This window comes from Gopherus flavomarginatus, unplaced genomic scaffold, assembly GCF_025201925.1.
Source record: "Gopherus flavomarginatus isolate rGopFla2 unplaced genomic scaffold, rGopFla2.mat.asm mat_scaffold_47_arrow_ctg1, whole genome shotgun sequence".
NCBI lineage: Eukaryota > Metazoa > Chordata > Testudines > Testudinidae > Gopherus > Gopherus flavomarginatus.
Genome location: NW_026115098.1, coordinates 1,406,279 through 1,432,219, shown reverse-complemented (window position 1 = coordinate 1,432,219; position 25,941 = coordinate 1,406,279). Strand labels below are relative to the sequence as shown.

Sequence of the window (25,941 nt, the reverse complement as noted above, 5' to 3'; positions counted from 1 at the left end):
GCAACAGCCCCACTCCTCCCAGCCCCGGTTCTTGACCGTGGCTTCCGAGGGGCCACAGCCATGGCTAAGAGGGCACAATGTGAAATGTTTGGGGACCACTGGTTTAGGGTGACGTCCTCAATCACTTCTCTGCAGTCCAATAAAAGCTATTCCTCACTCACCTACCCCTCCATCAGGACGGACTAGGTATGTTCTGCTGCCCTTCACTCATACAGGAAGGAGAATAACATTTCATTCCACTCAATCCTAAAGTCATTTGTAACCCAAGACCATCCCAAACTGGTCATTTTGGGGAAGCGGCCCCATCATGCTGCATAGCTAGGCAGAGTAGGTGTGTCTATGCAAACACGGTCTGTTCCTGAAGTCTTTCCCCAGCTCCTCACTAGGTGAGAGAGGGGAGCTCATTCAGACCCTGCTTTCGCTTAGTATTTAAAAACTCCTTAGTGTCCCTATCTCTGCCGGCCTTAGATTTCTCCTCCTGTCCGTTTTTTGACAGCTCAGATGAGGTGACCGAGTGGTTAAGGTGATGGACTGCTACCCCATTATGCTCTGCCTGCATGGGTTCAAATCCCATTCTCATCAGAGGCATTTAGTCTTCACCCTCCTTTATAGACAACCATCTCCCCCTTTGGTACAATAACAGATCAAACAATGTTGCTTGTGTTACCCAAAATTGGGTCAGTTAGTAAGCTTAGAGAGGACTAATAATGCCCCTCCCCCCCAGAGTTTGGCAGAAAGCAGCACATTTATTAGCTTGATAGCTAAGCTCAAAAGAAGGGATGGGGAGAGGGTGTCACACTCATACTCACGCTCCCAGGACAGGCCTGGCAGTGGAGATGTCAGGATCCTTTAAGGTAAGTGTCCCACAGCGCAGCGATGGACGGTGCGATGAAGATCAGTCTCCCTGAGGTGCAATAGAATGTAACACAGCGAACCACTGGCCAGATGGGCCGGGTGAAGGGCATTCACTGGAGGTACAAAGGAGAGTGGGAAAGCCACTTCACAGGCATTCAAAGCGGGAAAGGACACAAGCTGGGGGAGTTTAACAGACCTTTTGAGCATACAGGTTATACAGAGCATACAGATCACTGCTGCTCCTACAACATGATAAGTTCTCAAGCAGCATGTTTCTTACTTTGCCCATCTGTCAATTTTGATGATTATTGATGGAAATATTTTGCCATTGGGTTGTGTGTTTACACAGAAATTGACATTTACCAACAAATACACAATTCTTCCAAGCCTGCCTAGTCTGCAGTTGATGGGTTTAGAGGGACACATTCACTCTTCCAGGTCCCCATTCCAGGCCTGTGCTCTCCAGGTTGTCAACTTCCCGCACTGCTGGGATCCTTCCCTCATCTCCCCCCAAACCACTGCCCCACCCCCACTTCTGGGGTCCCCTCCCTACACTGTCTAACTCCACTGCTGGCAGGATCCCTTCCTGTTCCTTTCATTTCCTGCCTCCACTCTGGGCAAAAGCTCTGCACTCTTCCCACACCAGAAGTTGAACCCAGGCCACCTGGGTGAAAACCAGGAATCCTGACCACTAGCCCATATGGGACTATTGTTGCATCTGACGAAGTGGGTATTCACCCACGACAGCTCATGCTCCAATACGTCTGTTAGTCTAGAAGGTGCCACCGGATTCTTGGCTGCTATTATTACTACAACTCAGGCCTTGGCTACACTGGAGAGTTACAGTGCAGGTGGTGGCTTTACAGCGCTGTAACTTACTCCCCGTCCACACTGGCAAGGCACATACAGCGCTGTATCTCCCTGGCTACAGTGCTGCATGTGCTCCACCTCGACGAGAGGAATAAAGAGAACAGAGCTGGTGATGCAGCGCTGGGGTGCCAGTGTAAACAGTGATTAATCTTACTACGCTGTCACTGACCTCCGGAACCTTCCCATAATGCTTTTAAGTAGAGATAACGCTCTTTGTTTTGGTGTGATGCCTCTGTTTGCTTTGCTGTGAGCTCAAGGCTCCCGGAGCTGCTTATCTAAAAACCAAACACAGTTACTGTTTGCAGTGAATGAGCAGAGGCAGGGGGATCCCTTTGGAACACCCACAGCTGGTGTTTGCTTGAGGAGAGAAGCAGCCGGGTGGGCACGGGGGAGGGGGGGTCTGTTTTGGATCAGCGGCTTATCTGGTCTGTGAGGAAAAAAACAAAGGCGGCTATTTGCATTTAGTGAATGAGAGAGGGGTGGGGGAGGAGGCTTGAACTTGCCAGGCAGGGAGCTGACACAGTGTCAGCTCCAAAAATCCACTCGCTCTGTCTCCCCCACGCTCCGTGTCACACTCCACCCCACCCTCCTCTTTTGAAAAGCACATTGCAGCCACTTGAATGCTGGGATAGCTGCCCATAATGCACCACTCCCAACAGCGCTGCAAATGTGGCCATGACAGAGTGCTGGTAGCTGTCAGTGTGTCCACACTGCAGCGCTTTCCCTAAACAGCTGTAGGAAGACAGCTTTAACTCCCAGCGCTGGACAGCTGCAAGTGTAGCCAAACCCTCTCTAAGCCGACCCCTTATGAGAACAGCAGGGACTAGCATGACTAGATGTCCCGATTTTTGGGTCTTTTTCTTATATAGGTGCCTATTAACCCCACCCCCATCCCAATTTTTCACATTTGCTGTCGGATCACCCTAGCAGGGGTTGCACACAGGGCTGCATTAACCTTCAGGTGCTGAGGTTTCCCTCTCTCCATTCCCAGAGCCTGTGATCAGGAAACAGACATCAGGGCTCCCAGGTGCTGCACAGACCATGACTGAGATCAGACCCCATATTATGCAAGGTGCTGTACAAACCCTGGGCAACGCTGAGACACCCAGGAGGTTCCCCTCAATTTCCCTGAGCCTCTGCTGCCCAACTTCTTCTGAATCCCTCTGGCTCACCCCCCCCCCACAAAAAAACCCCACCTTTCCAAACAGTCCTTCTTTCCTTGCCCCCTGATTCTGGTTTCACACCCTGGGACCATCTCCTCTCTTTGTCTCTCCCCCTCCAGGTGAAGCAGAGATGGAGGCAACTTCAGCCACTGGAGTCAACCTCAGCGAGCACTGCAGCCGGCCCCGGGGGAGGGGGGATGTTTGCAGACACAGGAAGGGAGCAGGGGGTGCTGGGAAGAAGGCTGGCAGGAGAACAAAGCTCAGAGACCCAACATGGGGAAATTCCAGGGGGCGGGGCTCTGACACATCCCAGGTGCGGGCAGCTCCTGGGGGCGGGGCTCTGGCTCAGCTCGGGGGCGGGGCAGCTCCTCAGGGCGGGGCTCCAGCACAGAGCAGTGGCGGGGCAGCTCCTGGGGGCGGGGCTCCAGCACGGAGCGGGGGAGGAGCAGCTCCTGGGGGCGGGGCTCTGGCACAGCCCATGGGCAGGGCAGCTCCTGGGTGCGGGGTTCTGGCACAGCCCACGGGCAGGGCAGCTCCTGGGGGTGGGGCTCTGGCACATTGTGACGCAGAGCCCGGGCTGAACAGCTGCTTCCTGGTTCTCCACGTGTTGCCAGCAGCGCTGGAGCTGCCCGAGCGGGAGCGGAGCCGCTGTTCTCAGCTGCAGCCAGGATCTGCCCACAGCCCCGCTGGGATCCAGGTGGGGACAGAGACTGGGGCCCGGGGGTTCCCCTTGGTGTGGCTGGCGGGGGCGGGAGGGGAGAAGCCGGAGCTGCAGGCGGGGGAAGGGCGGATGGGACATTGTGACCCGGAGCCCCCGGGGAATGAGAGGCGCTGGGGGGCAGGAAAGTGACTCTGCCCCAGGGAGCCTGGGAGAAGCCTTGAAGGCGCCTCGGCCCCAGTGGAGCTGCAGGAGGATCCGTCCCGCCCGCCCCGCTGGGATGGGGGGGCCGGGGCCCGGCCGTCGTGTGGGGGGGAGGGGCGGACCCCGGGCCAGGCGGGGGGGGGCGGTGTATTAAATCCCTCCCCATAGCAATGTGCTACTCCCGGGCACTGCGCATGCCCAGTAACAGCCGCTGAAGCCGCTGCCCTTCCCCCTGCCCGGACCAGCCGTAACGTTCCGCTGGGGGCGGGGCTGGAGCGGGGCGGAGAAGTAACAGGCAGCGTGGGAGGGGCGGGCGCAGAGCAGGAAATTGATGGGCGGGGGGGGTCAGGCAGCTGGAGGCAGGGTTCGTGGGGGGCTAAAGGGCACAATCCGGGCTGGGGGGAGGAGCAGGAGTTGAGCTCAGGGGGAGGCGCTGGCAGAGCCCCCCCCTTTGGTGTGAGGGCGGAGGTGTCGAGGGGGGAGGAGAAGCCGGAGTTGCAGGGGGGGAGGTCACTGGGGTGGGGGTGTAGATCTGTCTCTGTGCAGCCAGGACATTCCCGGGGTGGGAGGGAGGTGAGTTAACTGGATCCTGTCCCTGTTTTTGCCACTTCCTCCCACACACACATTCTCTCAAGATTTCCCCTTTTCTCTCTCATTATCACACTGTGGCTATAAAATCCAGGGAGATTCTCCTCCCCCCCCCAATGATCAGCTCTCTAATTGCCTCTGATTTTCCCTTTTCTCTCCATACTTCTCAAATGTCAATTTAAAATCTCTCCGATGGGGGGTGGATTTTCCCACCCATTTTATCTGCAGCGATTTGTCCTTGTTTGGGTGGGAAATTGTTGCCCTGGGTCATTCCCCAGAACATGGCTCCCACTGGAGTGGGATGGGATGAGGTTCCCGTTCTCTGCCAGGGCAGGGAAGGGAAGGGAGGAGCACATCCCCCATGGAGACTGCCCAGACCCCATTTCCCAATTCCCCTGCGGCCCCCTTCCATTGTCCAGGGAGCCTTCCAGCTCCCCCCCCGCCCTTAAATCAGCTCCTCAAAGGGCTCTGAGCTGCTCACGTGAATGGTTGCCCCGTGGCCGGGGGGGACCATCACATTCTGTTTATGTATTGGACAGTCATATAAAATCCAGTCCAACAGTCCCCCTTTTCCACTAGTTATTTAATAGCAACATCAAATCCCCTCCGATCTTGGTGGTTTTCTCTCATGTTATCAAATGTCGTTTGTGACAGGGTTCTCTCTGCATGTCTCAAAGATTGATATAAAATACCCCAAACATTTGCCCCACTTCTCTCTAGTTGTTTTATTTCTAATTGAATATGATGGGTTGTTTCCCAATGTGCTAAGATGCAGCCGCCTCTGGGGTGGATCCATGGTGGCCATTATTTGCTAGTGACAGCCCGTGGATCTTTCTTGCCCTCCAGGCCTTCCATTCTCCTGTTAAAGAAGCACTCCCCAGGCTCCCTCTGCCTGTGTGACTGGCCAGCAGGAGGTGGTGTTAACTTTCTAGCCACTTCTCACACTCTGTGAGGTAACACTTGCAGGGGCAGGGAAGGTGTCTGTGTGGGGAGATTGCAGCTGAAGGGGCATTGTGGTAGGGGGAGGCCTCTGGGTGGCTGGGCAGGGGGTACCCTAGTCAGGTTGGTGGGTTGTGGAGGTTTGGGGTTTTCGGGGGTGGTGGTTCTGATGTGCCCATCCCTGAGGCTATGGGTCCTGGAGGTGGGTATCGCTTGGGGCCTGGTGGCTGCAGAACAGTGGGGGTGGGTGTCTCTTGGGGAGGCGGGACAGAGGGTTAGAGGGAGCCTGGTTCTGTGCCAGGGGCTCTGTCTGTGCTTCCCCCGCTGGTTCCTGGTTTTGTTGCCATGCCCAGTGCACAGAGCTGGGGGAGGGGATCCCTGGCACTAGGTGAGGGCATGCCAGGGAAGCAGAGTGATGGGTCGCACTGTAAAGCATCAGGGGGTCACACTGGGCAGAGGAGGGGGTCCCAGGCAAATGTCAGGGTAGATCGTTCTGGAGGGTGGGGAAGTTCCTAGGCAGGCAGTGAGGGACTGAGTTCCCAGTGGTGGGGGGGTCCCTTGAGGGGGTCCCTGGCTGCTGGGGGCTCTTGGTGGGGGGAACCCTTTGGGATTCCCAACCTGGCAATCATGGTGTGGTGGGGGTTCTCTGGCCGGTGGGGCTTTGAGGGGTATCTGGGGTCCCTGGCCAGGGACTCTGGGGGCTGCGTCCCAGGGAATATCTGATGGGATCCTGGCTGGGGGGTGTCTGGGGCCCCTGGCTGGGGGGTCTGGGCTCTGGGTACTAGGGGGTGTCTGGGGGCTGCTGCTAACCATGAATCCTTCTCTCTGGTCAACTTGTACCAGAGTCCTGGCTCCTGGTCACCAGGTCACCAAGTCCATTCCCCAGTCACGTGCCCTGTCACTGTGATAACTTTCTGTCCACTTAGCAAACACTGTTAGTGTGAATTCACAGAATTTACTTTTCTCCTCTTTTGAAAACTGCAGGAACTTTCGGTTCCGTTTGGAAAATTTTTGCCCCCAGTCCTTGTCCTAGATCTGCGGGGGTGAGGGAAGGTGGGAAGGGAGTCAGCACTGCCACACGATGGTCTTTTCCACAGCGTTCTGAACTCATTCTTTCTGAAATCCGGTGTCATTGAGACCGTTGTTAATCCAGAGTCACTGTATGGAAAGACAAGGAGTGATTCCAGATGGACAGTGGGTCAAATGAGATCAGCCATTCTCCCTGTGAGGAGGGGCTCCCATTAGCTGCTCTCCCCAGAGAGCTAAAGGAGGGAAGCTGCTCATACACTCCGTCCCTCTCTGCTCAGGATATTGGGGTTCAGCTTCCTGGGTCAGATGCTGCAGCCTCCATTGTGATCTGGGAGACCAGGCTTGGCAGCTGCTGCTCCCCCAGTGGGGCTCTGTGCTGGGAAGTGACCTTAATTAAAGCTTCTTCTCTGCCCGGCCCAGGGGATGACTTTCTGCAGCTGGTCCTAGCCCCCTAGGGCAGTCCTGGGCCCTGTTACTACTAAATTCTGAGCCAGAGTCTCCAGGTAACTGAAAGACCTCAGGGAATGTCCTAGGGTCTGGCAAGAAAGTGACTCTGCACAAACAACACCACCTCATTTCTCCTCCCATTAGCGGTTGCCAGGAGGAAATCCAGCCATGGGAGAGCAAAGCCCCCAGGAATGGGACTGTCCCAGCCAGAGGGGCAGGGAGAGAGGACAGGGGAAGGAGAGACTGAAAGGGGCAGTGGGAGAAATGAATGTGGGGGAGAGATTTCCAGCTCTCTAGTCCACCCAGACACATGTATTGCTGCATCCTGGGGCAGAACCACTTTCCAGTGAACAAAACAAGGATCAGACAGAGCAAAAGCCAGTTCCTGACTCCATATTCCCCCTGCTGGGTGTGGCTGCCGTGGGGTCAGTGTCTGAGGGAATCCCCCACAGTGACTCCTTTGGTTCTGCTCTTTTCTAGCCTTGTGTTCAGAGAAGGGGTGAGGGGAGAGAGAAGGGAGGTTAAAAATGTGTCTGTGGACTTAGCCTGGCAGGAGGGGCCAGGTCTAAATTGTAATAAACAGATTGAGCATTTCCCAGCATGACAGAATCTAGGGTGTCTGTCTGCAGGGAAAGGGCCTGGGGGAATTGTGATGTGAAATTAACTAAAACCGGTTCTGAAACGCCCACAACTGCCCTTCTCCCCCAGACAGGCTGCAGAATGTTTTGCTCCAGCTCATCCCAGCCTGGCGTGGGACAGGGAAGAGAAATGGCTGCAGTGGAGTCAGTCCAGGTAGAGATTATCGGGGGGTTGCTGGTGGGTTCCTGCTGGAGGAAAGGGAGAGCAAATACACCAGAGGTGGGAAGGTTTGCAGAGTCTGGTTTGGAGGTTGGAGCGGGGCAGGAAATTCACAGCGTGGGGAAAGGAGGAGGCCAGGGTGTGGCAGACCTGCTGGGAGTTATTTACTAAGTGGCCTAGATTCTAGGAACAGACCCAGGAGGTTTGGAGGTGGAAATGCCCTAATTTGTGAAGAGAGAAAATAACCCACCTACATGGAGCTAGTCAAACTGACCAGACTCCTAGTGCTGGAGCCTGACCTCATTAACCATCAGCTGCTGTGAGATATAAAGGGGACACCCATGAGTCAGGCTTATTGGAGCTGCCTCTCCCTTCATATCCCACTCCTCACAATGAGGAGGGTGTTGGGCATCCTACCAGCGAGCTCTCCCTGGACCCTGCTAGGGGCTCCATCTCCTGTATCAGTCAGTGGCTAGTAGGGGGGTGATGGATATGCTGGGAGAGATAAGGGGCTCTCTCTTCATCCCTCTCACCCTGGCATTTGCTGGATACTCTGAGCCAGGTCGAGGTGGGACTCTCCTGACTATGATCCACCCAGAGCTTCCATTTGATTCACTCTTCTCTGCCACAAATAGTGGGGCAGCAAGTCCTTAGTGTTGGACTCTTACTCTTTCAGGGGCTGGTGACCTTCAAGGAGATGGCTATGTATTTCACCAGGGAAGAGTGGGCTCTGCTGGACCCCACTCAGAGAGCCCTCTACTGGGATGTCATGCAGGAGAACTATGAGACTGTGACCTCGCTGGGTAAGGGTTCCTGTCCCTTCTGTTCTTGGAAGGGGAAATGAAGAGTGAAGGTTCACGCCACCCCCACAATGCCATCTGTACCCTGTCCTGTTTCAGCATCACCCCAATAGGCCAGTGACACACATAATACCAGAGACCCTCCTCTGCTGCAGAACACTTTGGGAACAGAGCACAGGAGCCGTATTGCACAGTGTCAAATATCTCCTGTTTGCTCAAGTGAAACTGGGGGTTAGGTCTGGCATAACTGTCCCATACCCCTAATCATTTTTCTTGCCCTTTTCTGAACCTTTTCCAATTCCAATATTTCTATTTTTGAGATGGGGTGACATGTGCATGCAGTATTCAAGATGTGGGTGTATCATGGATTTATTTGCTGTTTTTACAAATATGATCTATGAGATATTCTGTCATATCTATCACTTTCTTAATTATTTCCTACATTGTTCACTTTTTTTCACTGCTGCTGCACATTGAGTGGATGTTTTCAGAGAACTATCCACAGTGACTCCAAGATCACTCTCTTGAGTGGAAACAACTAATTTAGACCCCATCATTTTGTATGTATAGTTGGGATTGTGTTTTCCAATGGGCTGCACTATGTGCTATCCTGTCATCTAGTACTGCTAAGATCCTGGATTCAGTAATATCCCTGCCCTTCCTGTTCCCTTTCTCCACCGAACCCCGCCAGCCCATGCTTCCTGTTCCCAGCTTCCCCAGGATTCTCGCACTGTCTCTGAACCTCTCTGTCAGCAAGAAGCAGTGCCAGGGACACTTGCCCTCTGTCTGGAGTCTTCGATTTCTGGGACATGGATTTACTTTCTCTGTGTTGTAAGAGGCTCTGTCATAATGAGTGTCTGTGATGTTACCCAGAGTACAATCTGGACTGTTAAATAGCTGTACCTCAGTCCTCCAGCATGGGGTGCCTTTTCCACTGTTTTCCCGCGAGAACAGCCCCTCTTGGCCAATTAACACACAGTCTCCAGCATGTAACTCACTCCCAGCTACACAGTATTGAGTGCTGCTAGACAGCCACTCATGAATTACACCTCAGGAGAAAACCAGCAAATTCTCAAGTGCCCAACTTTCCCCCAGAAATGTGCATCTTGCACTGTCCAGCACGCTACTGAACGACCCAAGCTCATATGAAGTCTGTCATTTCATCAGCGGAAAATGACATGCACCAGCTTGTTATCCCAAACAGAGTTTCCAACACACTTCAATCCACACATACTGGTTAGATGAACAATAAACCAAGCTTGTTAACTACCAAAAACTAAAACTAGGCCCAGTCCATGAAAGGGGCACTCCCAGGAGAGACTGTACAAAGGCTGGAACATGAAACACCTTTGTAAACCTGAGACAGCTGCCTTGGGGACAATGACAGGGAGAATCCCCCAAAGTGACTCCTTTGTTTCTGCTCTTCTCTGGCCTCCGATTGTTCCTTCCAACGTGGAGTACTTTGCACTTGTCTCTACTGAATTTGATCCTATTTACTTCAGATCATTTCTCCCGTTTGTCCAGATCATTTTGAATTTTAATCCAATCCTCCAAAGCACTTACAACCCCTCCCAGCTTGGTGTTGTCCGCAAACTTGATACGTGTAAGAGAGAGACTGTTACTGGGAGGGTTTCCCCATGTGTCAGAGGGTTACACCCTGGTGGGAGGGGGCTAGGCCTGTACTGGAATAAGGTCACTCTGTGCTTCACAGTGTGCTAGAACCTAGAATGTGCATTAGCAGGGGAAAAGCTGGGGGGAATCGGCTTGTGGAATGGACAAAAGCCTAGTCTGAATTCTCACACCTTGCCCTTTTCACCCCGGCAGGCCAGAGAATAACATCCATGTTTCGCTGCAGATCATCTCGTCCTCCCAGGGGCAAGGAAATGGCTGCAATGGAGCTGGCTCAGGTAAGAGATTATCAGGGTGGCGGGCTCTGCTTGGAGGTTGAGGAGCAGTAAATGCATAAGAGGGTGGGAATTGCTAGAGGTGGTGGGAAGCAGGAAATATCTCGGGTGGAGAAAGGGAGGGGACAGCATGTGACAAACCTGCTGAGACTTGTGTAGTGTAGGGCGTGATGGGTTGTCACCCCCAGGAGGCAGTTTGTGGAGCTTCTGGGAACTGCTGTGTCCTCTAACCCTCACGCTGGGCTGGCCCTTCTCACACTGCTTTGCTGGAGATTTCGCCAGCCTCTCCAGGGCCTGTTATCACCCAACACAACAGCAGGTGGCGCCATGCAGCCAACTAAGCTACCTGAGTGCGTTACCTAAGCCACTCAAGGACAGATAGAAGACAAGAGCCAATTTCCCACTCCCCAACCTTGCACACTTGCTGTAGTATAAATCCAGAATGATACCATCTTATAGTGCACAGGGATCTCTATAATACAAGCTCATTAATGTAGTTCCCCTTCCCCTCGATATGGGACAGATGTGCACAACAAGCTGAGATTTTCCCCAGACACTTCACTCAAAATACGCTGGTTAAGATAAAGCATCAAACAAGTTTATTAACTGCAGAAAGATAGATTAAGTGATTATAAGTGATAACAAACAGATCAAAGCAGATTATTTAGCAAATAACCAAAACTCAGACTAAGCCTAACATACTAGATGGATAGAATTTGAATTAGCAATTTCTCACCCTGACTGATGGTACAAGCAGTCCCCCAAGTTTCCATACACAAGCTAGAAATCTCTTGATCCTGGGAGCAGCACTTCCCCCACATCCGTTTTTGTTTCTCAGGTGTTTCCAGAAGTTCTCTTGTGTGGAGAATGAGGCCAAGAGATGATGTCACACCCCACCTTATGTAGCTTTTCCATATGGTGGGAACCTTTTGTTCCAAACTCAGTTCCTAGTCCAGTTTGTGGAAAAATACAGGCTACTAAAATGGAGTTTAGTGTCATGTGGTCTGGTCACAGGCCCTGCTGAGTCATAGTAGCCATGACTCATAGGCTGGCTGAAACATTCACAGGAAGGCTAAGCTCTTCCACAGTCCATTGTCTTTGTTGAGCCATCAGCACTGTCTGGCTTCTTCATTGTTGTACCTGAAAGGCTCATTGTGGGTGTTACCCAGAGTAAGCACATTTGAAATACAGATACAGAGTCAATATCCATAACTTCAGATACGAACATGATATGTGCACACAAATAGGATAATCATATTCAGCAAATCAGAACTTTTCCAGTGACACCACACATGATGCATCTTCTACAAAATAGATCATAATTATGTCCTAATCATATTATAATCATACCACTATGATGAATATGGGGGTGTAGTGTCAGATAGGTCCTAATTTCAAGGCACAGGAGTTGGGAATGGAACTTCCCCTCTTTGTGGAACAGGAAATAACCCTCCAGCCAGGGCTGGGACAACTTCCCAGACTCTCAGCGATGGAGCCTGAATCTACTGACATTTCATTAATTACCACCAACCCCAATCTTTGTGGCAACTGTAAACTTTATCAGTGATGATTTTGTACTCTCTTCTAAGTCATGGATAAGAATGTTAAATAGCACAGGGCCAAGAACCAATCCCTGCAGGAACCTGCTAGAAAGAAATCCACTCGATCATGGTTCCCCATTTACTATCAGAGTTTTTAATCTATTTAATGTATGCCGTGTTTATTTTGTATCATTCTAGTTTTTTTTAGTAAAAATATTGTGCTAATCAAGTCATGTCCCTTACGGAAGTTTAGGTATATTACATCAATACTATTAGCTGCAACCAAACTTTTGATCTCATCCAATAAGGATATCCCGTTAGTTTGATAGGCTCTATTTTCTCTAAACCTTTGTTAATGGGCACTACAATTCTGACCTTCTAACTTCTATTCTTTATGATTGACTTCCCCTTTCTTCCATATATTTTATTTGGAGAGTGCTTGGATTCCTACCAGGGAGCCACTATCAGGGTCCAGAGACAGCCCCATCTCCTATATTAAGCTCTGGCTAGTAGCTATGTGATAAATGTGAAGACCCTGCTTCTGTCTGTCAGATGGGAGACACAAAGGTTCTCTCTTTCTACCCTCTGATGCCTCCTGGCTGCTGTAAGCAAGGTGGGGTGGGACTCTGTTAACATGTGCCTCCCGGAGCTTCCATTTCCCTGGTGCTGCTGTTCCGTGAATAGTGGGGTTGTGAGTGGGTCAGCAGGTACTGAGTATTGGACTCCTGCTCTTTCAGGGGCCGGTGACCTTCGAGGAGGTGGCTGTGTATTTCTCCAGGGAAGAGGGGACTCTGCTGGACCCCACTCAGAGAGCCCTCTACAGAGATGTCATGCAGGGGAACTATGAGACGATGGTCTTGCTGGGTAAGGATTCCTGTCCCTTCTGTTCTTGGAAGGGGAAATGAAGAGTGAAGGTTCATGCCACCCCCACAATGCCATCTGTACCCTGTCCTGTTTCAGCATCACCCCAATAGGCCAGTAACATACATACTACTAGAGACCCTCCTCTGCTGCAGAACACTTTGGGAACAGAGCACAGGAGCAGCATCACACAATGTCAAATATCTCCTCTTTACTCAAGTAAAACTGGGGTTAGGTCCAGCATAATGAACAGAAGCTTCCTACCCCCAGCCTTCTCTCAAACCCTGAGCCTTCTCTACCCAAACCAGAATGTGCTTGGGGTGTAACAAGCAGGCGGCTGGAGTCAGAGCTGCCAGTCCAGGGTTACTTATCATACAGACACTCAGTGCGTCCTTGAACGCTGGCTGGGAGTATCCAGACAGGGGAGCTCCAGCAGCAGAACACTGAATCTCACCCAGGATTACAGATGACACAACTCCTCGCCGATCTGGATTGCACCCCAGCATGTGAAAATGGCCTAGGTTGGTAGTGACATTTCTTGAGACATGGAGAGTCTTGCTCCCATATCACCAGGTGTAATAAAAATAACAGGAAAGGCCAAATATGGAAAACTGATTGTTCAGCTTGCTTTTGACCTGCATCATATTTTGCAGTATATTCCAAATAAGGAAATTAACGTGCAACGTATGTGTCATTGTTTGTGGTTTTAAGCTGTAAAAGGCTTGTGTGATTTTTAGCTCAGGAACAGTATTCCAATAGCTGTCGCCCCCTGCGTGCTTGTAACCAAGAAAAGAGCCTCAGGCTGAGCTGATTCAAATATTAATCCTGTGGTCGTTTTCCACAACAGCCTCAATAGGTCCCTGTGATGGAATGTAAGGCTACATCTAGACTACCCACTGTATCGGCGGGTTAAAATCGATTGCTCGGGGATCTATATATGGCGTCTCATCTAGACACCATATATCGATCCCCGAACGCGCTTATATCGATTCCGGAACAACACCAACCCCAACAGAGTTGCTGATTTGACAGGGGGAGCCGCGGACATCGATCCCGCGCGGTGAGGATGGGTGAGTAATCCGATCTTAGATATTCGACTTCAGTTACGTTATTCACGTAGCTGAATTTGCGTATCTAAGATCGATTTCCCCCCGTAGTGTAGACCAGCCCTTAATGTCTTCACACCTTCCCCCTGCAGGAGAATGACTGTTTGACCAGCTGTTTGCCTTGCTGTCTCTGAGGAACTGGTCTGTGGGTGTTCCCCAGAACTGTAACTTTTTCAGTAATATCATACTGTAAAATCTCACAATTTTACATACAGTGTTACTACACATTTTAACAGGAGGATAATATTCAGTAGGTTATGCGTTTTCTAATGATACCTCACAAGCCATTTTCCACTAGCAGGGTCTTCTCTGTTCACAGAATTTCTGATAGTTTGATGTCTGCTGGCACTGGATATCACTATTTTGGCATCTCTCTCTCTGTCTCAGTGAGCACCCGCTGTGGTTGTTGAAAGTCTGTGATGGGATCTATGGGATGCAACTGAACAGTGGGACCCCTGAGCCCTTTGTCCCACCACCTGGGCTCCCTCTCACACATGTGATGCTGAGACAAGCTGTGAATCTCTGGCAGATATTGCACTTACACAGACATCCGTAGGTAGGGACACAGCCAACTGAATTACATGAATGCTTCTGCAGCCACTCATAACACTAATGATAGAAAGTCGCCCCCCCTACAGCTCTGCAGCCTTGCACCCCTGGATCATACCATCTTGCCTTAATCAGAAGCCTGATCAGTGTGAGTTTATTACACAGGGTCCACCCCTCCCTCACTGTGAATAGTACATGAACCAGCCTTGTAATGGAGCTGAGATTTCCCAAGAACTTCAAGCAAAATACACCAGTTTAAGTAGAGCATAAAACAGATTTATTAACTACAGAAAGATGGAGTTTTAAGGATTATAAGTGGTAGGAATAAAAGATCAAAGTAAATTACCATGGAAATTAAAGATAAATTCACAATCTAAACTTTACACCTTATTACACTAGGGCATAGTTCAGTTATGCACACAGGAAGGCTTAATGCTCGAGCTGCTGCACATGCTGGGCAGGCTTAAGGTCGGGCTCCCCATGGCAGGAGAGAAGAAGACTCGGCCCCTGGAGGGGCAGGCTGGGGCTTCCTGGATCCCATTTGCTCACAGCCAGCGCCCTGCCCCCACTCCCAAGTCATCCGTGGCGCCCCCAGGTCGGCCAGAATGGAGCAGCAGTTTTCACTGCACTACGTCCACTTATGGCTTACAGGCAACTCCCAGACTCACCACAGTCCACCATCTCGGCCAGAAAGGAGCCCACTCAGCCTCACCATTGCTGCTTTTCCTTCCCCCCAGAACCCCGCTTCTCCTGGGCTGCAAGTAGCCATCCCTGGGATGCCAACAGGCAGCCACAGGGGTCTGTCTCTCAGCAGCCAACCGCACCTCCATGGGTTCAGCCCTCAGAAGGGCAGGTGGGGGTTTCCTGGATCCCAGTTGCTCACAGCCAGCCCAGCCTCCACCTCTAAAACCATCAGTCATGCCCCCAGGTTGGCCATAAAGGAGCCGCCATTCTCCACTTGGACTCAGCTTTGCTTGTTTTCCTTTCACCCAGAACCTCCCTTCTTCTCCTGGGCTGCAAGTAGCCACTCCTGGGAAGCCAAGAGGCAGGCACAGGATTCTACCTCCCAGCAGCCAACCACACCTCCCCAGGCTTTGCAGAATGAAGGGTGGTGCTCTACTAACCCCACTTAGCCGCACAGCTTCTTCCCTGCCTTCCTCAGCTCAACTTTCCTCTATTGCCCCATTCCTGCCTCACTTCCTCCTTTGGCCAGTCACGCAAAGGAGCCCAGCAGGAAGTGAGAGCCTCTATAGGCCAACCTCCAACAGCAGAGGTGGCCAAGCCACAAGCCTCCAAATGGTGACTGGCCTAACTACTCTAGGTTCTCCAGCCTGACACCAAGGTGCTTTCTCCACTGCTGTCAGCATCCTCTGTCATGCAGGGGTTGGAGTTATCCCAGGGACAGGCCAATAGGAGGAGTGCCCTTTCTGAATAACAAGGGGATCTGGGAAAAGGAAGCCAGCATGTTTCTGCCTGGTTTTGAACCAGGGACCTTTTGCGTGTTAGGCAAATGTGATAACCACTACACTACAGAAACTCCACCTACTGGGTTGTTGCTCACTCTGGCACAGACTGATGGACAAATCTAGAGAATGTGGTGGTAGCCCCTCGATAGGTCAGCTGGCAGGGCAGAGGACTGGAGCCAGCACTCAGGAAGTCGTCCTTACCTCGCCCATGTGACTCCAGCTTGAGGGAGAGCTTCTTTTTCTTCTCCTTGCTGACAAAGAGCAAGAGAAGAATGAAAGGTCAGGTGGGCCAACTCGGTGCAGAAGCCCATGCTGTCTTTTCCTGCTGCATAGCCTGAAATGAGGGACTCGTGGCAGTTAAAGGAACTGCTGCACTCTCAGAAAACATCCCGCCCGTGCATAAAGGAGGATAGAAGAGCCTGTTAGTCTAGCACGCTCCCAGCTGAACTGTTTCAGCAGCTGCTAGGTTTCTTTTTGGCCTGTTACTTTTCTGTCTGGGATGTTGTTGTCAGCTGTGGCACAGAAAAAGGACGTCATTGCGAGCTGCCCATGAAGATAAGATTAACTTTTGCCTTCCTTGCTCGGCTTTACTTGCTTCCTCACCCTATTCCTGCCTTAGTTCCTGTGTTACCTGAAGGCAACGGGGGCCCAGCAGTACGAAGAGGAAGTTAGACAGCTAGACCCTGGTGGCAAAAGTTCTACCACCGCTTGCCACCCCACTCTCTTCTCCCAGCTTCACATATTGACCGCCAGGGACTTGGTGCCCAGCAGCGCAACGGAAGGCAGTGGACAGAGCCACCCTCGCCTTGAAGCTCTGGCTCATTAAACCGTATCTTCAGTCGCTGATGGCCAATGAGAGACCAACAGCGCTTGCCATTTTAGCACTTGAAAATGCCATTGGTCAGTCACTGGATCTCTTTAATGCTGTTACATAACAAATGAAAATAGAATCTCAGTGTGACATTCTGTACCTTTGGGGGAGTGTGCTGTAACCCCCATATTCCTCATTTTCATATAATCGTGATCTTATATACAGAGCATGCCTTGTAAGGTATCAGGGGAAAGGATATGATCTGCTGAAAGTCATTTCTCTACCCATAGATGTTTACCATTCATGCATATGAAGTTATGAGAATTGTGCAGTGTGGTTATCACTATGCTGTAAGGTGGGGGAGTCAGCCAAATATTAGCTCCCCAGTGACAACAGCAAGGAAAGTAACCAACACCCGGACAGGGTGTCAAACAACCCATCAACAGCCATTGTTCAGCAAGGGAGCTACAGTGCAATCACTTACCTGCAAGAGGACACCCCAGGGGAATTGCTCAGACTTGCTTGGAGAGACGCAGTGATGCTCACCTGACTCTGAAGGGGGAGCAAAGCCAAGAGGGAAGAAAGGACATGATAAAAGCAGAGACATTTGCCATGCTTTGTCTCTCTCGTCCACCTACATCTACAGACACCCCCACACCAAGCAACTGAAGCGCTGACGAAAGGGGAGAGCCTGGCTGAAAAGCCACCAGCCTGGCCTGTGGTGAGAAGCATCTAAGTTTGTAAGGGCATTGAAAGGGTTAAGATCAGCTTAGAGTGCATTTTGCTTTTATTTCACAAAAACAACGAGGAGTCCGGTGACACCTTAAGAACTAACAGATTTATTTGGACACAAGCATTCGTGGGTAAAAAGCCCTCTTCTTCAGATGCATGGAGTGAAAATTGCAGATAGAGGCATAAATATATATTGGAACATGATGTAAAGGGAGTTACCATACAAGGGGAGAACCAGTGTTGAAGGCTAATTCAGTCAGGGTGGATGTGGCTCTCTCCAAGTAATTGACAGGGAGGTGTCAATACCAAGAGAGGGAAAATTGCTTTTGTAGTGAGCCAGTCACCCCCAGTCCCTCTTCAAGCTCAAATTAATGGTGTTAAGTTTGCAGATCAGTTGTAACTCTGCAATTTCTCTTTGAAGTCTGTTTTTGAAGTTTTTTGAATGGCTTCTTTTAAATGGCTACTTTGAATGGCTACGTTTAATTGTGTTATTGAATATGAACATGTAAACGTGTTATGGAAGTCCCATGTGGTCTAGTGGTTAGGATTCTTGGCTTTCACCCAGACAGCCTGGGTTCAATTCCCCACACAGGAACAATGCAGAGTTTCTCCTTGGAGGGGAGACAGGAAACAAAAAGAATGGGAAGGGATCCTGCCAGCAGCAGAGCTGGATAGAGTTGGGAGCAGTACTGGATTTGACATGGTGCCATAGTGCTAGGCCCAAGCTCTGAAGGGACCTGTAACAGTAACTTCCTCCCCTCTGCAGAAAGGGAGCCTCAGAGCAGCCTGGATATTCAGTAGGGGAGCTGAGACCCCATAGGGCCCTGGGAGCTGTAGTTCCTTGACCAGCTCCCTGCCTTAGAGCAGAGAAGGAACATTTCCCAGCATTCCCTTGGCTGCTATCAACAGGAAAGGGAGGGGGGAAGCTGTGAGACTCCATGTGCTGCAGCTTGCTGTGGCTGGGGGGCTGGCTGCTAGAAGGGGGTGCCACCTGTGAGTAGGGAAGAGGTGTGACCAAGGAGTAGAAGGCTTTGGCCCAGGTAGCACCCTCAGAAGACTTCCCCAGACAGGCTTAGGGATGCTGGTGTGACCTTGCCTGGCAGCCCCCAAAGATGGAACTGGGTGGACTAACTGGACAGGGCCCCTCTCTATCTGAAGCTGGGCAAGGGAGGTATGTGGATCCCACCAGAAGGTAAAATGGTAAGTAAGGAAGGGGAGGCTCTACTGGACCTGGACAGCTTCAGATACAGGACAGGAGGATTTCCACTTCTGAGCCATGAAAATAGAAATTGACTTTTCCTTTCCAGATGTATCTAATATTCATAAAGGGAATCTAGCCCCTGCCTTCCAGATCTGAACACCTCAAAATCAGGAGTGCTCAAGCTCAATTTGGGCAGCTGTTACTTCATTTCTCCCAAATCAAATATGCTGATCCACTGTCATTTACTGTAGAAAAAGTAGGAGAAAATTGAGCAACAAACGTTGGGGTCTTCACAGTGCTAACGAGGGCTGGAATTGCTATTTTCAACAGCCATTACACTTTTTTTTTTAGTTTTGTTTGTTTAAAAGGAAGACAGTGATATTGCACTGGCAAATTCCCCATAGAAACAAAGAATGGAACAAAAGAATAATAAAGGCACCTCAACTTTCCTCATTTATGTAGGACGGTCTTATTAGATGGATCCAGACATCTTCCAATCACAGAAGCTGATAATTGTTCCACTTTACTGCAGTTCTGTAACCATGCAGGAACCTAGAGGAGGAAAGTGCCTAACTCCAGAGCCTGCAGCTGCCTAGGGCCAGTGCTGAGGATTTAGAGTCCCTAGTGCTGCCCTTGCAAGGTTCAAGCATGCTCAGCCTTGGCATTGCCTCCGCTCCTGCGGCTAGTAGCTGCAGCTGTCTAAGTCTGGCCTCTGGCAGTTGCCCCATGGCTGTAGCTAGAGAAACTACAAGTGGCTCTATGACTCCTGGGGCCATAAAGCTAGAGCACCTAAAGACACTGGAGTTAACCTCAAGGAACAGAGGTCACCAGTAGGAAAGGAATGTCGGGGGAGCAGGGAAGGCGGGAGCAGGTCAGGCTTGCAGAGGGAGCTTCCAGCTGGTTGGGAGCATGTCCAAAGTAGAAAGGAAACAAGTATGGGGAGAGGTGGTGGTGACCAGGTAGCAGACTAGCACGTAGATGGGAGCAGAGGGAGAGACGCTGGTGTCTTCAGATTCCCAAGGGCTAAGTCCTCACTTTGGGGAAATGGTGTTTGCCGGTGGCTTGCTCACATGGCAGGATGGGGGCTGAGGGAGGGATCTGTCAGAACTGATCAGGTGTCTGCTGGCTTTAGGACTTTGAGCTGAGACTAGGACCACATGCAGTGACTGGTGACATGGGGGGGTACTGGAGACATGGCTAGAGAAGGTCTGAATGAGGAAAGAGATAAATCTGTGGGGAGTTTCCTTGGTCACTATGAAAGTTCTGCTCACTGTGGACACTGGTAAACCCACATGGGTGTACAGCTCAATAAGAAAACCCGCGGGCTGAGGGAGCTGTGTATGGCAATGCATATAGTCATGGAGAGGTGTGTGATCAAAATGAAAAATGTCTCTGAGGTTCAGTACCGGGTATACGAAGGCACCAATGGCACTGCCCCACCAGGCCCACACTCGGAGCCCACAGTGACTATACTGGGGCCCACAAATATGTTTGGTGCCAGGGCCAACAAAAGGTTAATCCAGCCCTGACTGCCTGAGCACTATTTCAGCCTCACATTTTTGGGTGGAACTCCCACAGTGAGAGCTGCAGAGCACTCCCCCGCAACACACACGCACACACTCGTCCTGGTGTTGGGAGGGGAACAGGAGAAAGGACAAAAGAAGAGATGAAGAGAAAGGAGGGAGGGACAGGTGGATGGAGGAAAAGGTGAAACACAAAGGACAAACCCTAATGTCCCCATGATTCTAAGGGACAAAATCCCAGGTGCGGAATAAAATTCTGCCTCCTTAAACTCATGTTTTCCATGCCTAGAATTCAACTCTCACCAGATGGATCAGACTGAACAGGTTTCACACCTCCAGGAGGCTCTTACCTTCTAAAGAGGGACGGCTGTTTTCTAGTAAAATCACTACAAGGGAAGGAGAAAACTGGAAAGAGGTTTCTCCTGGCGCTCACGTCCGTGAACCCGAATACTCTCTCAGTCCTCAGACAGAGACCTGGAGAAGGAGACTTGCTGAAGCAAAGCCACAGGGGTCTCTGAGGTTTCCCTAGCCCCTGGCCCCTGACTGATGTCAGGATCTCTCTGTGAGGTCACCACCTGCTCACCAATAGTCTTTGACCAATAGTGTGAGGTCCTGCAAAAGGCCTTTGTGATGTCACTGCCACACCCCGCCCTTGCTGTGCCAATGTCCTGCCCCGGCCAGGCACTTTGGAGCTTTGAGCTACTCCCTGTGGATCACCCCACTCAAGGAGCTTTTCTATAGAGCATCCTCAGATGTCTAAGCACACGAGTGCCATGGCAATGAACTGACACACATGGCACCAAGATGAGATCATTAGTAGACTAACCTATAGGAGAAGGACACCCCAGCATTAGTAGGGGAGAAATCCCTACTGAACATGCATTACACCTAGCAGCCCCTGCGTGGGGTCGGGCGGGGGCTGCGGAGGGGGGAGACCTGGGAAAGGGATGGATGGAAAATGTCTGTGCAGCCGGGACATGGCCGGGGGGCGAGGGGAGAAGAGCAGGTGACCCCTGAGGAGCGGGGAGAAAAAGGGAGGGCTGAGATCCCCTCGGAATTACCACTGCCCCCTCCGTGGAGACCCCCCTCCTCTCCTGTCCTCCCCCCTTTCTCCCTAGAGAGCAACAAGCAACATTCAGGCTGACACCCCCTTCCCTCAAACCCCTGAGAAGTTCCCTGTTCCCCTCCCCCCATTGTGCCCCATTTTCTCTCCCCTTTGCCAATGGCCAGTTCAGATCTCAGGTTTGGGGTGTTTCCCCCCATTTTCACCTGCAGTGATTTGTCCTTGTGTAGGTGGGAAATGGTACCCCGAGTGATTTCTGAACTGGGCAGAGGCTGGGGGGGGGCCTGAGACAGGGACACCTCTGGGCTGGGCTGGGGGGGCCACTCTCTGCTGGCAACAGGGCGTGGGAAGGGCCAGGAAGGGGAGGGGGGAGCAAGTGTCCCCCATAGAGAGGGTCCAGCCCCAGGCTGCTACCAGTAGCACATTCCTATCCTGGCCGGGGGGGAGGGGCTTTCTCCAGCTGGGACCTGCCCCCTAGGCAGCCCCAGGCTCTGACCGCACCAGCCCCGCCTGGAGCCCCCAGTGAGTGAGAGACCCCGGAGGGGGAGGGAGAGGGAGCACTGGGCCCTGACAGGAAAGTGACTCTCTCCCCTCAGATCTTGGTGTTTTCCTCTCATGTTATCAAATATGCAGTTTGTGACACAATTTCTTTGCAAATCTCAAAGATTCAAATAAAATAACCTAAACATTTGCCCCACTTCTCTCTAGTTGTCTATTTCTAATTGAATATGCCCTGAGATTTTCCTGTCTCTAATTATAAAATAATAAGAAAATCTCAGATTTACACCTTTTCTCAGATTATTGAACACAAAATGTTTGCAAATGTTGCCCATTTCCTCTTTATTCATTTATCAAGTATTCATGTGAAACACTCAGATTTTACCTCCTATCAACAACTGATATAAAATCCCTCTGATTTTCCACTTTCCTCTCTATAATTTGCAAAATGGATCCAAAATCTCTGATTTCCACCCTTTGTCTTTCATTTCTGAACACTGATCTGAAAGCTCAGGTTTTCCCTCTGTGTCATTATCAAATGTCAATTAACAATCCTCTCAAGTTTTGTGCTGTTCCTTATGTTTCTAAATCCCAAAAACTTCTTCCTTCGGGGGAACCTGTTGCCCTGAGTCGCTCTCCATTCTGGATGTTGCAGGGGATTATATTTCCCAGTGATTGTCTTTCCCCTCTCCTTTGAGGATCATTTGTTTCCTCTTTTAGCTCTGTTAGATATTTGCCAAAGAAAGAGAACAGCCTGATATTTAATACACATCAAAGTCAGAGGCCTCCCCCTGTTTGGGGATCAGTGGTTCGCAGCTGGTAGTGGGAGAGTTGGCTGGCCCCTTTTCTTTTCTCCAGCTGGCACAGGATGAGGGGCTCACTCTGAGTGCAGCATGTCTTGAGAAGTATCCCAAACCACAAGACAAATGGTCTCTGTGAAGGGTTGCTTCCCACAGTGCTAAGATGTAGCCACCTCTGGCAGGATCCATGGTGGCTACTATTTGCTAGTGACAGGCCACGGAAATTTCTTACCTATTTTGCCCCTCCATGCCAGGCCTGCACAACATACGGCCCACGGGCAACGTGCGGCCCGTGAAGTCTCACTGTGCGTCCCGCAGCCGGGAATCAAAGGGCTCTGGGCTGCCCGTAGCCGCGGGGAATCCAAACCCCTTTAAAGTTCAGCCGCGGCCGGGATTCAAAAGGTTCTGAGCTGCCGGCAGCCGCAGGGAGCCCAGAGCTCTTTAAATCTCAGCCGCGGCCAGGATTTATAGGGCTCTGGGCAGGCGGGCGGGGAGCTCAGAGCTCTTTAAATCCCAGCCACCAGGGCCGGCTTTAGGCCAATTTAACCAATTCCCTTGAATCGGCCTCGCTCCTAAGAGGACCCCGCACCCAAGCCCCAGTACCAGCAAAAGCCAGTGCGCTGTACCAGGGTGGCCCAGTTTCCCCAGGGGGCAATTTAAAAGGCCTGGGGCTCCCAGCAGGGGCTGGAAGCCCAGGCCCTTTAAATTGCCACTAGAGCCCTGCTGCTGGAGCCCTGGGGTATGGCTGCGGGGCTCTGGGGGCTATTTAAAAAGTCCAGGACTCCCATTGCTTCTACCTCCCTGGCCCTTTAAATAGCCACTGGAGCCCCGCCGCTTCCCCAGGGTTCCCGCGGCTATTTACAGAGCTGGGGCAGTGGAAGCAGGGGCGCCCCGGGCCCTTGAAATAGCCCCCAAGCCCCAGGCTGCTGCTGCTACCCTAGAGGGAGAGGGGGGAGGAGGAGGAGGAGAAGGAGGCACTCACCATAGAGGATGGGCTGTACCCCCTGTACCTGCACCCCCTGCCCTGCCTGCAGCCAGCCCATCCCCAGCCAGCCCCTGCTGCACCCCCTGCACCCCCCAGATAAGCCGCTGATCCAAAACAGACCCCCCCCCGTGCCCACCCGGCTGCTTCTCTCCTCAAGCAAACACCAGCTGTGGGTGTTCCAAAGGGATCCCCCTGCCTCTGCTCATTCACTGCAAACAGTAACTGTGTTTGGTTTTTAGATAAGCAGCTCCGGGAGCCTTCAGCTCACAACAAAGCAAATAGAGGCATCACACCAAAACAAAGAGCGTTATCTCTACTTAAAAGCATTATGGGAAGGTTCCGGAGGTCAGTGACAGCGTAGTAAGATTAATCACTGTTTACACTGGCACCCCAGCGCTGCATCACCAGCTCTGTTCTCTTTATTCCTCTCGTCGAGGTGGAGCACATGCAGCACTGTAGCCAGGGAGATACAGCGCTGTATGTGCCTTGCCACTGTGGACGGGGAGTAAGTTACAGCGCTGTAAAGCCACCACCTGCACTGTAACTCTCCAGTGTAGCCAAGGCCTGAGTTGTAGTAATAATAGCAGCCAAGAATCCGGTGGCACCTTCTAGACTAACAGACGTATTGGAGCATGAGCTGTCGTGGGTGAATACCCACTTCGTCAGATGCAACAATAGTCCCATATGGGCTAGTGGTCAGGATTCCTGGTTTTCACCCAGGTGGCCTGGGTTCAACTTCTGGTGTGGGAAGAGTGCAGAGCTTTTGCCCAGAGTGGAGGCAGGAAATGAAAGGAACAGGAAGGGATCCTGCCAGCAGTGGAGTTAGACAGTGTAGGGAGGGGACCCCAGAAGTGGGAGTGGGGCAGTGGTTTGGGGGGAGATGAGGGAAGGATCCCAGCAGTGCGGGAAGTTGACAACCTGGAGAGCACAGGCCTGGAATGGGGACCTGGAAGAGTGAATGTGTCCCTCTAAACCCATCAACTGCAGACTAGGCAGGCTTGGAAGGATTGTGTATTTGTTGGTAAATGTCAATTTCTGTGTAAACACACAACCCAATGGCAAAATATTTCCATCAATAATCATCAAAATTGACAGATGGGCAAAGTAAGAAACATGCTGCTTGAGAACTTATCATGTTGTAGGAGCAGCAGTGATCTGTATGCTCTGTATAACCTGTATGCTCAAAAGGTCTGTTAAACTCCCCCAGCTTGTGTCCTTTCCCGCTTTGAATGCCTGTGAAGTGGCTTTCCCACTCTCCTTTGTACCTCCAGAGAATGCCCTTCACCCGGCCCATCTGGCCAGTGGTTCGCTGTGTTACATTCTATTGCACCTCAGGGAGACTGATCTTCATCGCACCGTCCATCGCTGCGCTGTGGGACACTTACCTTAAAGGATCCTGACATCTCCACTGCCAGGCCTGTCCTGGGAGCGTGAGTATGAGTGTGACACCCTCCCCCATCCCTTCTTTTGAGCTTAGCTATCAAGCTAATAAATGTGCTGCTTTCTGCCAAACTCTGGGGGGGAGGGGCATTATTAGTCCTCTCTAAGCTTACTAACTGACCCAATTTTGGGTAACACAAGCAACATTGTTTGATCTGTTATTGTACCAAAGGGGGAGATGGTTGTCTATAAAGGAGGGTGAAGACTAAATGCCTCTGATGAGAATGGGATTTGAACCCCTGCAGGCAGAGCATAATGGGGTAGCAGTCCATCACCTTAACCACTCGGTCACCTCATCTGAGCTGTCAAAAAACGGACAGGAGGAGAAATCTAAGGCCGGCAGAGATAGAGGACACTAAGGAGTTTTTAAATACTAAGCGAAAGCAGGGTCTGAATGAGCTCCCCTCTCTCACCTAGTGAGGAGCTGGGGAAAGACTTCCGGAACAGACCGTGTTTGCATAGACACACCTACTCTGCCTAGCTATGCAGCATGATGGGGCCGCTTCCCCAAAATGACCAGTTTGGGATGGTCTTGGGTTACAAATGACTTTAGGATTGAGTGGAATGAAATGTTATTCTCCTTCCTGTATGAGTGAAGGGCAGCAGAACATACCTAGTCCGTCCTGATGGAGGGGTAGGTGAGTGAGGAATAGCTTTTATTGGACTGCAGAGAAGTGATTGAGGACGTCACCCTAAACCAGTGGTCCCCAAACATTTCACATTGTGCCCTCTTAGCCATGGCTGTGGCCCCTCGGAAGCCACGGTCAAGAACCGGGGCTGGGAGGAGTGGGGCTGTTGCTTGCTGGGGTGAGGGGTGCGGACAGGGGTAAAGGGGTCGACGCCGGGCTGGGAGCCAGAGTCTCAGGCTGAGGGTGGGGTTGGGGAAGAGCTGTGGCAGAGTGGTGCTCCCTCCCTGCCCTCTATGTGGGCTGGCTCAGGTCCTGAGGTGCCCCCATGAATGTTCCTCTGTGTCCCCCTAGGAGTCGCACCCCACATTATGGGGACCACTGAACCCTACTCGCTAAGCCGGGGCTAGTGATGCCAAACCCCCGGGAAAGGGAGAACAAGTGTGGGGGCCCCAGCACCAGAACCATGCCCCTACCTTCTGTC

At 51.5% G+C, this 25,941-nt stretch overlaps 1 protein-coding gene, 1 long non-coding RNA gene and 1 other non-coding gene across 3 annotated transcripts in view; 1 reads left to right on the top strand and 2 right to left on the bottom strand.

Moving 5' to 3' along the window:
* Positions 1–25,941, bottom strand: part of LOC127042512 (zinc finger protein 560-like) — a 253,284-nt gene that overhangs the window by 126,982 nt on the left and 100,361 nt on the right. The gene's annotated exons all lie outside the window — the stretch shown is intronic.
* Positions 1–25,941, top strand: part of LOC127042516 (uncharacterized) — a 106,522-nt gene that overhangs the window by 37,342 nt on the left and 43,239 nt on the right. The gene's annotated exons all lie outside the window — the stretch shown is intronic.
* On the bottom strand, positions 15,777–15,849 carry TRNAV-AAC (transfer RNA valine (anticodon AAC)). The gene has a single exon. It is a non-coding gene; the product is annotated as a tRNA-Val (tRNA).